This window comes from Oncorhynchus gorbuscha, linkage group LG07 (assembly GCF_021184085.1).
Source record: "Oncorhynchus gorbuscha isolate QuinsamMale2020 ecotype Even-year linkage group LG07, OgorEven_v1.0, whole genome shotgun sequence".
Taxonomy (NCBI): Eukaryota; Metazoa; Chordata; class Actinopteri; order Salmoniformes; family Salmonidae; genus Oncorhynchus; species Oncorhynchus gorbuscha.
The window spans coordinates 68,752,321-68,767,238 of record NC_060179.1 but is presented as its reverse complement, the minus strand read 5'-3'; positions in this window follow the sequence as shown (position 1 = coordinate 68,767,238).

Here is a 14,918-nt window from a genome sequence, read left to right as displayed (position 1 = left end):
CTCCAAGCAGCTCAGAGCAAAAGAGCCTTTCTGTGTCTTCTTCATGCTGCATCTTAGGAGTATTTCTGGAGGGGAGAAGAGGAGAAGGGGGTAGCGTCTCTGAGTATGAGGTAAATAAATGCACTCAGACACAGGAGGGGAGAAGAGCGTCTTAGTCTTAATTAGAGAGGTACTACGGGCCCTGCAGAATGCCAATGGCGAGATGGGGCCACATTGTGGGCTATGGGCGCATCCTCCTTGATGATAGGTAATTGGAGTTGTACCTTCAAGAAAGCTGCTAATTTCACATAGGAAGTGCTAACAAGACCTTTGTGTGCCATGTTTTCCTTCAGCGGGGAGTTACAGAGCTGGAGTGCTGGGAATGGCCCGGGCCACTACCTGGAGTGGGAAGGCGCAGTAATGAACCACTTCACATGGTAGTTTACAGAAAAAGAAAGGAGGAGGCCAAAGAAAGAAGGAAAAAGGGAAGCCTAATTTTGCAGCCTGAGAATAGCAGGTCGTACAAAGGGTCCTGTTTAAGGGCATTATTAGTGGTATTCTTCAGCAGTACACAGTCTTTACTGCAATGGACCACTTATCACAAGTGTACCAATCTCACCCCAATGGAAACAAACCAACTCCATCCGTCAATGTTTACCATTATGGATGTCATTTATTTTCAAATCCCATATGTCATGTCTCAATAGTTCAGAGGCCTCTGCCCTAAGTGTACGCCTAAACTGTGTTACCAAACTGTCGTCGAGATTGCAAAACAAACGATACTACCTTTTCTTGGAATGCAGACAGATTAGGTTGAAGAAAGTATTTTGGACAATCTAAGTTTGTGTGAGTACTGTCTGTAAGGATATGACAGAGATGGTAATCATCTCTTACCTTAGCCATATTTATGTTATTCCTCTTCCTATACGAGACCCACCAGTGCAGTGCAAGTGCAGCTTTCAATATACCATAATGGAGAATACCATCCATGTCTATTTGAGATACAAGGGCTCCCTCACCTAGTATAACAGTAACCTATGTGTCCTTGTTGTGTGGCCCTCTGAAGGACAGTCCCCCCTCCCAGTGTCTGTGGCTTCTCCTCTGAACGAGATGTTGAGCCACTGACTTTTTCTCCAAAACACTGAACATCTTTGTCAACAGTCTGGCTGAATGAAGAGGAGGCAAAGGGGTGGAATGGAATGGAAGGGGAGTCTTCCTGACTAACCCCTTTTTTGTTGAACAAACACGTCCAAACTCAGGCCCACTATTTGTGTGGCTCCCTTGTTCCTTAAGACATTCCTACCACTACAGTGGGGTCCTAAGTAACTAACTGAATCCCATTGATTGGACAGGAGGGGAGAGGAAAAGGGGCGGCCAAATAACCCCTGCTCCATTTTTTTTCTTTCCTTCCACAGGAATACTGCTAGAGAACACAACAAGTCACAAAAGATCATTTTCCCCCACTGCCTGTACAGAGAAACATTGGCCCTCTACTAACTACTAGAACTTATTTCCCCCTCTCCACAATGGCCCCCTGCTCCCTACCCTCTGTGTCCCTTTAGGGCTGCCAGTACTGGGGGTGGAGGGGAGGGTGGGGGCATCCAATCTCCCAAAAGTTAGCCCCATTTCCGTTGTGCTTTTGTGCCCTGGTGGCCCTGCTCTAAAGGGCTCTGAGAGGTATTGTTGCAGATGGTCGGGTGGGCTGGGCTGAGGGAATGTGGCCACAGTGGCAGGCTAGTCCTAATGCTTCCTGGGAGTATTGTGCTGCGGCCTCCCTTTCCCCTTCCTCTCCTTTCAGGCCTCCAGAATTGGGTCCTCCTGATTAGGAGACTCAGCGTGGGTCAGAATTTCCAGAGCCGAGGTCCAGCTGCCCTGGACCAGACCTGGATCCATTCTAAGGAGCTGATCACTGTGTGTTCATCATTCAGGAGAATTAGAACAGCCGTAATATAACTCTCGACCAATCCAGCGCCATAACACAGCATAGTTTGGCCATAGTGATGTCTGCTTTAGATCAGAGGGGGGTTATGGAAGTTACATGGTGAGATGTCAAGCTCAGAATCTGGTATAAGATACGGTTAATGTGATGGGTGGTGTGACTACATTATGGAGCGATATGGCTAATGTCATAGCTGATGTGACTGTGATGTGTGTAACGGGCAGATGTAGCAGGATATAATGTGATAATGTACTATAAGAGAGATGTGATATGGGAAGCTGCAGACGAAAGGCAGAGAGAGACAGCCAGGCAGACAGCTTGACAGACAGCAGACAGATGTGGCTTCATCAGGGCCATTATGGGACGGGGGTGTTCCCATACAGTGGGAGCTGTCAGTGTACCGCTGTAAAAAATGACAGCCACTCGAGCCGGGACACGGAGAGACGGCTCTGAAAGCGTGTCATCTTTTCTTCCCTACTCGGCGATGTCTCGCTGGATAAAGGAACAGCAGAGAGAACAAAGGGAACAATGGAAAGAAAAGAAAGACTGGGGGTTGACATCTGAATTACATTTCTCAGAGCCGAAGAGAAGAAAAGTGGAGAAATAACTACCGCTTACATGTTTATTTTAACTTCAACTTTATTTGCCTGATGTTGAAAACTTGCAAAGCTCTGAGCAAGAACACTGGCTATCAAGGCATGTACGGACAAATAAACTGACATTTACATATTTTTTTTGCAGAGGGTAGAATTGACTTTACTGCCCTATACTCCATCTCACCTCACACTGCTGAGATCTGCCTAGACTTAATGACATACCAACTGTCTGGCAAAAATACTTATTTGGTAATTGTTTACTCCATGTGTAACTCTGTGTTGTCTGTTCACACTGCTATGCTTTATCTTGGCCAGGTCGCAGTTGCAAATGAGAACCTGTTCTCAACTAGCCTACCTGGTTAAATAAAGGTGAAATAAAAATAAAAAAATAAATTTAACAAGCCTCATAGTATGTGTGTGTGTTAGAGAGAGAGAACGAGAGCCTTTGTGGCTGACTTCCACTTTGCTTTGATTTCTCACAGTCCCAAAGATGTCAATCATAAGCATTCTCCCAGAATCAGAGCCGGTGCAATTCATTCCCACTCTCCTCCGTCTCTCTCTCCCTCCACTATTTGGTAGTCATTTTATATGCCAGCGTAGCGCATAATACACTGTTAATGGACAACTAATTCTCTACCATTAATTTGTCAACATGATTACTGGATCTGCTGCCGAAATCTGAAGGAGTCGGGGAGATTTTTAAATATACACACGGCATTAATGTGTTTTTATTCAGCTTTACATCAGGAAAAGTCTGAGATTTACATAAAGCTGGCATTGAGGTCTGTGACAGACGCCTTCTCGGATTTCTCCCACAAAAGGCCTCGGCGTTCCCTCGCTCTCTCGGCTAAAATAATACGAGACCTTTCAAGGGAGTCGAGATCACGAAATTAGATATATTGGACTTAGGGACATAGGGTGCCTATAGCTTGTCTATAGCTGTTGGACTGTTGAAGAGGGGATCAGAATCTGAATAATCAGCCCACACTGCTGTGACCAGAGAGAGGGTATAGATGAGAAGGTTGTGGGGTTGTGATCTGGTTCACCAGAGGTTGTAGAGGAAACCCAGAATGTGCCAGTTACAATGAGGCCCGATGTTGCACACTCCTGCTGCCCCACAACACAGGAAACCCACAGCCCTTCTGGCAGGAAGTCCTCCTGCTGTCTGAGCTACGGATAACACAGAGAGCCAGCATGTACCTCTTGGCTGCAGTACACAGCCTTGCGTGATGTATTTGTACAGTAGCCTGTCATCAAAGGCTGTTAGATTGTTTTTGTCAGTCATTGGACATTTCCTTATGAGCTGTTTGATGTGTGGGAGCAGACTGCTACTGGCTGCTGGGTCAAATGTAGGAGGTTTGTAGGAGCTAACCCCATCCCTTTATCCACCATTTTGTCTGGCCACGACAGCTTTTCAAGTTGTTAAACTCACTTGTTCCTGAGTTCATCAATTGTAAAATTGGTAATTTGCCATTTTCAAGGTTTTACTTTCATAGTCCTGTTTTTACATGGAAAACATGTTTGGTTTCTATATCTCATCAAATGTTTCAGGCTTAAGTTTAAATACAAATTCTGGATCTCCTGACATTAAAAATAACTGATTCACAGCACAACTATGTCAATTGTTTGATTGAGGTGCACTTTTCACATTTAGGTATTTTGGTTAAAAAAAAGTGAGTCTATGTCATCCAGGCATCATAACATTATTAGCTATTTATGCCTGCTTCAATAGTGTCTTAACAACGGTAACCCTATGTAAACCACTACCACATTAAATTAGGCTCTATAGTGCTGGATGTAAAATGACCAAATGTAAGCTAATAATCTTAATGTACACAAGGGCATGGGGACATGCAGCACTTTTAATCTGGTCAAGTTAATTGCCTGAAATGGCAAGGAAATGTAATGACAGCACGTAAAGAAACAGGAGAAACATAAAAGAACAGCACCTTTGTTTAGAAATAGTCCGGAACACTTGGTTGTACTCTGGTGGCTACGGGGGGAGTTCCACCAAGTGTTCCACCAAGTGTTCCACCAAGTGTTCCGGACTATTTCTAAACAAAGGTGCTGTTCTTTTATGTTTCATCTGGTTCAATCAATGCTGTCATTATATTTCCTTGCCATTACAGGTAATTACTTTGACCATAATAAAAGACGTCCCCCATTCCACGTCCCCCAGCCCTCTCTGGCTGGCCTGGTGCCTGGCCTGTCATTTTCAGAGTAGTCACGACACTGTCACGATTATAGCCAGCTCTAACGCCACTCTCTCACCCCCCCTCCCACCCCGCCCCTCCATTATACCACAGTGACTGGCCCCCGCCGCGCTCCATTACCAGCGCTCAGCCCAGTATGGTGCTACCATAACGCACAAGTGTGGTCATTAACTAAGAACACTCTCCTCTTTTCTCCTTTCCTCTCCTCCTCCTCCTCCTCTTCCTCTTCCACTGTATGCATTCCTGTGACCTAGCCATCTGATTCCACTGCTGTACTAGTCAACCTTCTTCCCTCAGTATCATTATCTCAGTCAATGACAGGTGAAACACATTTTACCTCTAAGATAATAGGCTTTTTCAAATGCATTCCAGACTACAATACAAAGGTAGGACAGTTGATGTCAGATTATAATTATGTAAATAATGTGGGTGAAAGAAAATAGGACGATATTGTCATTACGTGCATTGAAACCTAGAATTATAACAATGATGGCAATGGTAGCCTGAGCTGATGAGCATTAGAACACAATTATAAATATATACAGTATATAAATACCACAGTGTACATATATATGGTTCACAGAGTTCAAGTTACAGACATATCTCATCATCAACTGTGCAGAGGAGACTCTGCATCAGGCCTTGGTCGAATTGCAGCAAAGGAACCACTACTAAAGGACAACAATAATAAGAAGAGACTGGCTTAGGCCAAGAAACACGAGTAATGGACATTAGACCGGTGGAAATTTGTCCAGTGGTCTGGAGTCCAAATTGGAGATTTTTGGTTCCAACCGCTGTGAATTTGTGAGACGCGTTGTGGGTGAACGGATGATCTCCGCATGTGTATTTCCCACTGTGAAGAATGGAGGAGGAGGTGTAATGGTGTGGGGGTGCTTTGCTGGTGACACTGTCTGTGATTTATTTAGAATTCAAGGCGCACTTAAACAACATTGCTACCACAGCATTCTGCGGTGATAGTAAATACTTATTTTCCACCATAATTTGCAAATAAATTCATTAAAAATCCTACAATGTGATTTTCTGGATTCTTTTCTTCTAATTTTGTCTGTCATAGTTGAAGTGTACCTATGATGAAAATTACAGGCCTCTCATCTTTTTGAGTGGGAGAACTTGCACAATTGGTTGCTGACTAAATACTTTTTTGCCCCACTGTATATATGTAGACTCAGCAAAAGGTAGGCAATTAAGGTCACAGTTATGAAAACTTAGGACACTAAAGAGGCCTTTCTACTGACTCTGAAAAACACCAAAAGAAAGATACCCAGGGTCCCTGCTCATTTGCGTGTACGTGCCTTAGGCATGCTGCAAGGAGGCATGAGGACTGCAGATGTGGCCAGGGCAATAAATTGCAATGTCTGTACTGTGAGACGCCTAAGACAGCGCTACAGGGAGACAGGACGGACAGCTGATCGTCCTCGTAGTGGCAGACCATGTGTAACAACACCTGCACAGGATCGGTACATCCGAACATCACACCTGCGGGGCAGGTACAGGATGGCAACAACAACTGCCCGAGTTACAACAGGAATGCATAAACCCTCCATCAGTGGTCAGTCTGTCCTCAATAGGCTGGGAGAGGCTGGACTGAGCTCTTGAAGGCCTGTTGTAAGGCAGGTCCTCACCAGACATCACCGGCAACAGCGTCTCCAATGGGCACAAATCCACCGTCGCTTGACCACACAGAACTGGCAAAAAGTTCCCTTCACTGACGAGTTGCGGTTTTGTCTCACCAGGGGTGATGGTTGGATTCGTGTTTATCGTCAAAAGAATGAGCGTTACACCGAGGCCTGTACTCAGGAGTGGGATGGATTGGGAGGTGGAGGGTCCGTCATGGTCTGGGGCGGTGTGTCACAGCATCATCGGACTGAGCTTGTTGTCATTGCAGGCAATCTCAATGCTGTGCATTACAGGGAAGACATCCTCCTCCCTCATGTGGTACCATTCCTGCAGGCTCATCCTGACATGACCCTCCAGCATGACAATGCCACCAGCCATACTGCTCGTTTTGTGAGTGATTTCCTGCAAAACAGGAATGTCAGTATTCTGCCATGGCCAGCGAAGACCCCGGATCTCAATCCCATTGAGCACGTCTGGGACCTGTTGGACCGGAGGGTGAGGGCTAGGGCCGTTCCCCCCAGAAATGTCCGGGAACTTGTAGCTGCCTTGGTGCAAAAGTGGGGTAACATCTCACAGCAAGAACTGGCAAATCTGGTGCAGTCCATGAGGAGGAGATGCACTGCAGTAGTTAATGCAGCTGGTGGCCACACCAGATACTGACTGTTACTTTTGATTTTGACCCTCCTTTTGTTCAGGGACACATTATTCCATTTCTGTTAGTCACATGTCTGTGGAACTTGTTCAGTTTATGTCTCAGTTGTTGAATCCTGTTATGTTCATACAAATATTTACACATGTTAAGTTTGCTGAAAATAAACACAGTTGACAGTGAGAAGACGTTTCTTTTTTTGCTGAGTTTATATATAGCCGTGCTGGAAGTCTCTTCTCTGACACTGCTAAGAGCTTGAATAGGGCTGTCGAATAGGCAGATATGTGTTTCCTGTTGTCAATGGCAATGGTGTTATCAATTAGTGCAGCTGTGGGAGCTCAATTAACAGCATCAAACAGCTAATTAATAGAGCTGTGTGAGTTAGACCGCAGAGCAGCACACCCGTATCTATGGCGAGAGTTTACCCTGCAGAAATGCCTGTCTATACAATATGTCTATAGAACCTGTTTTAGACCCTCAGAATCATGCCAATGCTGCAGGTCCCACATATTTTGAACTCACTCACCCATCAAGCCAACAATGACTACAGCCTTGTAGACACTCAGGAAAATTCTAGCATGCCAATACTACATACTAGAAGACTAACTATTCTACCGATTGCACTCAGATTCACGACAATAAGCCAGCAGCACCGCAGCACAGAAACCTGAATGACTGAATCTAAAACCATTGGCTAAAGTGGTAGCTGGATGCTCTTAGTGAGTCAGACTCGTACTACCAGTTAAAACACACTCAAAGTCATTGACTCAAATAGAGTAGGGGAAAGGAATCAGACAAAGGTTAATTGCAGAGCAGTTCTAGTACATGTGGCTACATATGGGGGGTGTGTCAGTATGTATGTTACCCAACCTCTACAGTCTAAGCTATGCTTTTATTATCAAGTGAGTCAATGCCTTTTGTACAGCAGATTGAAAGACTATAATCTAATGTACATTGGGCTCGGGTATTGGTATTTGTCCAAGAGAGTAGAGAAGTAATACTAGGAGATTTAACATTGTGTGCGTGGCAGGCTAAGGGTCGATCGTGGAACACACTGCAGCCTTGTTGACCTTCAGAGAAAGGGAACGACCCTCTTGATGTTCAGCAGGCCACTTGTCACAGGAAGAGGCTCGTTGACCAATCCTAATGGCCTAAAGGGTTGTGAACATCGGAGAGGGTTTGTACCGTTGCCCTGGTGACTGCAGCCCAGCCGAGATTAGAGGACCTGAAGGCACCAGTTCCTGCAAGGCTTCCAGACAATAAAACCTGTTGACTGACTGCCTATGTGTGTATCTGTCTGTGTGTGACCAAGGCCAGAACAGACCCAGCTGACATGCAGGTGTAGACTGGGCTCATCCAACTGATGATCTGCCTCCTCAGCTACCACATAAGCAAACACTGTCATATAGAGGACTATAACAGTTACAGGAAACAAGTGCTTCTCAATGAGAGCCGGTAATTTTCCCTGCATACGTCCCCAAAACTAATCAGTGAAGCTGAGTGTCTACGTCAACATTACAAGGCCCCAATTAAGAGCAATAAGCCATTTGTACAATAACTGCCTCTCCTTTCCCAGCACGGCACTCTGCCCAGAGGCTTAACGTCATATCCAGGTGGATGGAACAGAGTTCATCCTGAATGATAAAGAGGCTTGTTTAAAGGCAACAATCTTCCTGTAGAATGTTGGCCTCTTTTCAAAAACTGTAGTGTGTGTGTGTGTGTGTGTGTTGGACCTTTAAATCCTATATTTTCTTATATTTTTTGCTGTCTGGCATTTTGTCTATAAGTCTAGAGTTGAATATGCCATGACCTATATGCCTTTTTATTATGTATTATATTTTTCAGAGAGGAGAGGTCAATTCTCCCAATTCACCAGCTCCCTAGCCTTTTAGTGTTGGATTTATGTTACCTTAACACCATAGCTATGAGTTTCATTATGATTTGAATGGGCTGAAATTGTCTCGTCTGCCCGACATTGTTGAAATCCAACGATGAGGAAATCTCATTGCCTGGCCCAGATTCTGTCAGTGCCTAATTAAAGATACTCCTGAAATATCAATGTCCTGCATAAGGGAACACAATACACCCAGAAATGTGGCCAGCAGTTAGGTCTATAGTCCCATAAATGTACAAAAATGAAGAGGTATTTCCTCCCACTGTGCATGTGTTATTTTAGCCAAATACTGTGTGTCATTCAAATGAGGTGCAGCTCTCATATAAATACTAGTTTTCTGGATATAAGCGACCTTTTTCGTTATTCTGTGTATCTGCTGTATATGATTTCATATCTAAAGTGCTGTTTGTTGAGTCGACCTCCAGACCAAGAGGCTGATCTGATCTGATATGTGTAGAATCACATTTGGTTTAATTAGGCTACTGTATGAGTTCCATTGCCTCCACTCCAGATCATTAATATAGCATTGTTCATATCATGAATTCATAGGTGAACACAACTAAGTTCTGGAACTGAAGTCTCGCTACTTTCTGTCACGGAGCTTCATGGTGAGGTATCTATAGAGTTTAGACACTTGGACCATTCTATCCCTATGTGGACGTTGAGGTGTCTTCCCCAAGGCCTAGCTGATATGGAGAGCACAACATCTCCATGGTCCTCCTATGGTATGAGTAAGAGTATATGCCACAATCTCACCTAGAGGGAGATACAGCCCTTGTTTTGTAACACACGGTCTCATCTAAGTTAAGTGCAACCCATAGCCGATACAATTTCCTTATAAGAACAGCCATGGTTCAACATGGCACCATTGAAAATGTAGACGTCACATTTCTGCTTCGTCTGTATGTAATGGAAAAAGTAATATTGGCCCTCAAGGACAGGAGCAGGTGTTCATGGGGAATCGTTCCCACTTCTGCCCCTGACAGACTCAATGGCTTTTAAAATGTAAAATGCTTTCAGGGACTTTTCAGCATTCCACTTCACCAGCACAGAAAAAAACATTTTAGGAAGTGCAGAAAAGCAAGAAAAGGAATCCACTTCTAATTAAAGTGGATGATTAAAATACTGGAATCAACTTTAGGGGGAAGAAGGAAAGGGCTTAGAGGCTTTTCCACATCAACAACAACTGGGGGGAGTGCAGGGGGAAATGTTGGGGAAAAGGGGGCGAGCAAGTGACTTGGACACACACAAACACAAGAACACACGCGCTCACACACCTAGGTTATAAGTGTCCCACGCAGCCCAGCAGATTTCATTTACTGTAGAAAGTAGGTTATTATATACATTTTATCTCTGTCTGTTCCATTTTACAGCTAAAAGCAGGTGTCACAATGTCAAGCCACTGGCTCATACAGGAGTCCATATCAGAGTGATGTAAGGGCTGGGGTGGGGGCTAGAGGGTAGGTGGTTCAGAAGCTCACCTGGCACATAGTGTCTGGGCAAAGGGGGGGGGGGGGGGGGGGGCACGCACTGACCTGGTAGTGCCATTCACAGGAGCACTCGCAACCTGCTCCCCTCCCATGTGACCCCTGAACACTGACTATATCAACACTGAGCTCTCAGTGACATGGCATCATCTGTGTGTGTGTGTGTTGTGTGTGTGTAGATACTTGGAAATATAACTGAGGCAGGTTTACTGCCAGCTGTCCTTTGTTCTTTGAAATGGACGAAGTTTAAAAAAGTAAAATCAGAAAATGTATTCTATATACTAATTTCTTTCCATCTGACCTTGGCAGATGCCACTCTCACTCCTAAACTCTGCTTAACACATGCAGTGCGCACACAGACGTGTCCTCAGAGCATGTGCAGACCAGCTGGCTGGAGTGTTTACAGACAATCTCTGTTACCCCACTTGCTTCAAGATGTCCAGCATTGTTCCTGTACCCAAGAAAGTGACGGTAACTGAGCTAAATTATTATCGCCCCGTAGGACTCACTTCTGTCATCATGAAGTGCTCGACACCCTAGACCCACTACCATTCGCATACCGCCCCAACAGATCCACGGACGACGCAATCACCAGTAGACTGGGGGTACAAAATATTAAGAACACCTTCCTAATATTGTGTTGCACCCCCTTTTGCCCTCAGAACAGTCTCAATTCGTCAGGGCATGGACTCTTAAAGGTGTCGAAAGCGTTCCACAGGGATGCTGGCCCATGTTGACTTCGAAACCTCACACAGTTGTGTCAAATTGGCTGGATGTCCTTTGGATGGTGGACCTTTCTTGATACACACGGGAAACTGTTGAACTTGAAAAACTCAGCAGCATTCCAGTTTCTGACACACTTAAACAGGTGCGCCTGGCACCTACTACCATACACCTTTCAAAGGCACTTAAATATTTTGTCTTGCCCATTCACCCTCTGAATGGCACATACACACAATCCATTTCTCAATTACCTCAAGGTTTAAAATATCCTTCTTTAACCTGTCTCCTCCCCTACATCTACACTGATTGAAGTGGATTTAACAGGTGACATCAATAAGGGATCACACCTGGATTCACTTGGTCAGTCTATGTCATGGAAAGAGCAGGTGTTCCTAATGTTTTGTACACTCAGTACTGGGTCAGACCCCCTTTACCTCCAGAACAGTCTGAAGTCTTCGGGACAAGGTTTCGGAAACGTTGAACAGGGATGTTGGTCCAGCTAACGCGATGGCAGGGCGCAGTTGCTGCAGAATAGAAGGCGGTACATTCATGCTGCAAACAGCCAGTTCCATATCATCCCAAAGATGCTCTATTGCAGTTGTTCCCAAACTTTTATAGTCCTGTACCCCTTCAAAACATTTAACTTCCAGCTGCGTACCCCCACTAGCACCAGGGTCAGCACACTCTCAAATGTTGTTTTTTGCCATCACTGTAAGCCTGCCACACAAACACTATACAATACATTTATTAAACATAAGAATGAGTGTGAGTTTTTGTCACAACCCGGCTCGTGGGAAGTGACAAAGAGCTCTTATAGGACCAGGGCACAATTAATAATATTATAATAATCAATCATTTATCTCTTTATTTAGTCATCTTACATATAAAACTTTATTTGTTCATCGAAAATTGTGAATAACTCACCACAGGTTCATGAGAAGGGTGGGCTTGAAAGGATGCACATACTGTGTTAGGTTGTATTGGAGAGTCTCAGTCTTAAAACATTTTCCACACACAGTCTGTGCCTGTATTTAGTTTTCATGCTAGTGAGGGCCAAGAACCCACTCTCACATAGGTACGTGGTTTCAAAGGGCATCAGTGTCTTAACAGCTCGGTTTGCCAAGGCAGGACACTCTGAGCGCAGCGCAATCCAGAAATCTGTCAGTGGCTTCTGATTAAATTACATTTCGATGAGGCTCTCATTCAGATATCAGTAAGTGGACTGGAGGCAGGGCATGGAGGAAGGTCCTTGTTAATGAAGACAGAGAAGAGCTCCAACTTCTTAAATCATAGCCTCAACATTGTCCCGCACATTGAATATAGTTCCAGATAGGCCAGTCATGTGAGAAACTCGTCATCATGCAAACAGTCAGACAAGTGAAAATTATGGTCAGTAAAGAAAACTCTATTCAAAAAAACATGACAATACTTTGCCCCTTGATCACCAGCGCACTTCTGTATGTTGTAAAAGTGTTAAATGGTCGCTGCCCATATCATTGCATAGTGCAGAAAATACACAAGAGTTAAGGGGCCTTGCTTTAACAAAGTTAACCATTTTCACTGTAGTGTCCAAAACGTCTTTCAAGCTGTCAGGCATTCCCTTGGCCTCTCGGTGGATGCTGCAGTGTAACCAAGTGGCATCAGGAGCAACTGCTTGCATGAGCGTTACCACTCCATTATGTCTCCCGGTCATGGCTTTTGTGCCATCAGTACCGATACCAACACATCTTGACCAACAAAGTTCATTTGATGTCACAAAGCTGTCCTTTACTTTAAAAATATCCTCTCATTTCCTGGTTTCCAGAAGAGGATGTCTTCCTTAATTGACCCTCCATAAACGTAACTGACATATACTAGGAGCTGTGCCAGGCCTGCCACATCTGTTGACTCATCCAGCTGTAGTGCATATAATTCACTGGGTTGTATGCAAAGCAATAATTGTTTCAAAACATCTCCTGCCATGTCACTGATGCATCGTGAAAGTGTTGTTTGATGAAGACATTGTCTGTATAGTTTTTTTGGCCTTTTCCCCAAGCATTGTCCCAGCCATATCTCTTGCCTGTCCTAGCCACTTGGTAGCTCACCATATAAAACACCTCTAGCCCCTTCTTATTAATGGTATCTGTTGCTTTTATACATGTCTTACTACTTGAAAGTCGTCAGAATTTTCACCTCTCCCTCAACGTGATCAAGACAAAGGAGATGATTGTGGACCATAGGAAAAGGAGGACTGAGCACGCCCGCATTCTCATCAATGGGGCTGTAGTGGAGCAGGTTGAGAGCTTCAAGTTCCTTGGCGTCCACATCACCAAAAAAAGGAACATGATCCAAGCACACCAAGACCTTCCTGAAGAGGGCACTACAAAACCTATTCCCCATCAGGAGAATGAAAAGATTTGACATGGGTTCTCAGATCCTCAAAAGGTTTTACAGCTGCACCATTGAGAGCATCCTGACGGATTGATCACTGCCTGTTATGGCAACTGTTCTGCCTCCGACCGCAAGGCACTACAGAGGGTAGTGCGTACGGCCCAGTACATCACTCGGGCCAAGCTTCCTGCCATCCAGGACCTCTATACCAGGCGGTGTCAGAGGAAGGTCCTACAAATTTTCAAAGACTCCAGCCACCCTAGTCATAGACTATTCTCTCTCGGCAAGCAGTACCGGAGCGCCAAGTCTAGGTCCAATAGGCTTTTAAACAGCTTCTACCCCCAAGCCATAAGACTCCTGAACATCTTGTCAAATGGCTACCCAGACTATTTGCATTAACCCCCACCCTCTTCTACTACTCTGTTATCTATGCATAGTCACTTTAATAACTCTACCTACATGTACATATTACCTCAATTACCTCGACACCAGTGCCCCCGCACATTGATTCTGTACCGGTACCCCCTGTATATAGCCCTGCTGTTGTTATTTACTGCTGCTATTTAGTTATTTTTTATTCTTATCTCTTACTTTTTTTGTGTATTTTCTTAAAACTGCATGGTTGGTTAAGGGCTTGTATGTAAGCATTTCACTGTTGTATTCAGCGCATGTGACAAATGCAATTTGAACTACTGTCTTTCTCTTTCTTTGTGTCAACCACATTGTATGCACTTCAGTGCTATCTAGCTGTAGCTTATGCTTTCACTACTAGATTCATTCTCTGACTGGGTGGATAACATGTCAGTTTAGCTGCAAGAGCTCTGATAGGTTGGAGGACATCCTCTGGTAGTTGTCATAATTACTGTGTAAGTCTATGGAAGGTGGTGAGAACCATGAGCCTCCTAGGTTTTGTGTTAAAGTCAATGTACCCAGAGGAGGACAGAAACTAGCTGTCCTTCGGCTACACCAAGATGCTACCCGACAGAGTGCTGTTGAGGCTACTGTAGAACTTCATTTTTATCAATTATTTGGTGATGTGAATATATTTAATATAGTTTCATATAAAAAGGTAAACTTTTTTAGTGTTTGACTATTTATTTTTCTTCTGAAATTCACTGAGGATGGTCACCCCATTCCTTCTCTGAGGAGCCTCCAATGATATATTGCGGACTCTGACATTGCTCGTTCTGATATATCTTAATGTATTTATAATTTTGGGGGGGGATTATGTGTGTATTGTTTCGTATTGCTAGGTATTACTGCACTGTTGGAGCTAGAAACGCAAGCATTTCACTGCACCTGCAAATCTGTGAACGCGACCAATAAACTTTAATTTGACAGGCCTAAACAGATGCCTATCTCGATGTCCTTAACAGAGCTCTCTCTCCCACCCTCCTGCATCTTGACATAGCACACTGAGCCTAATCACA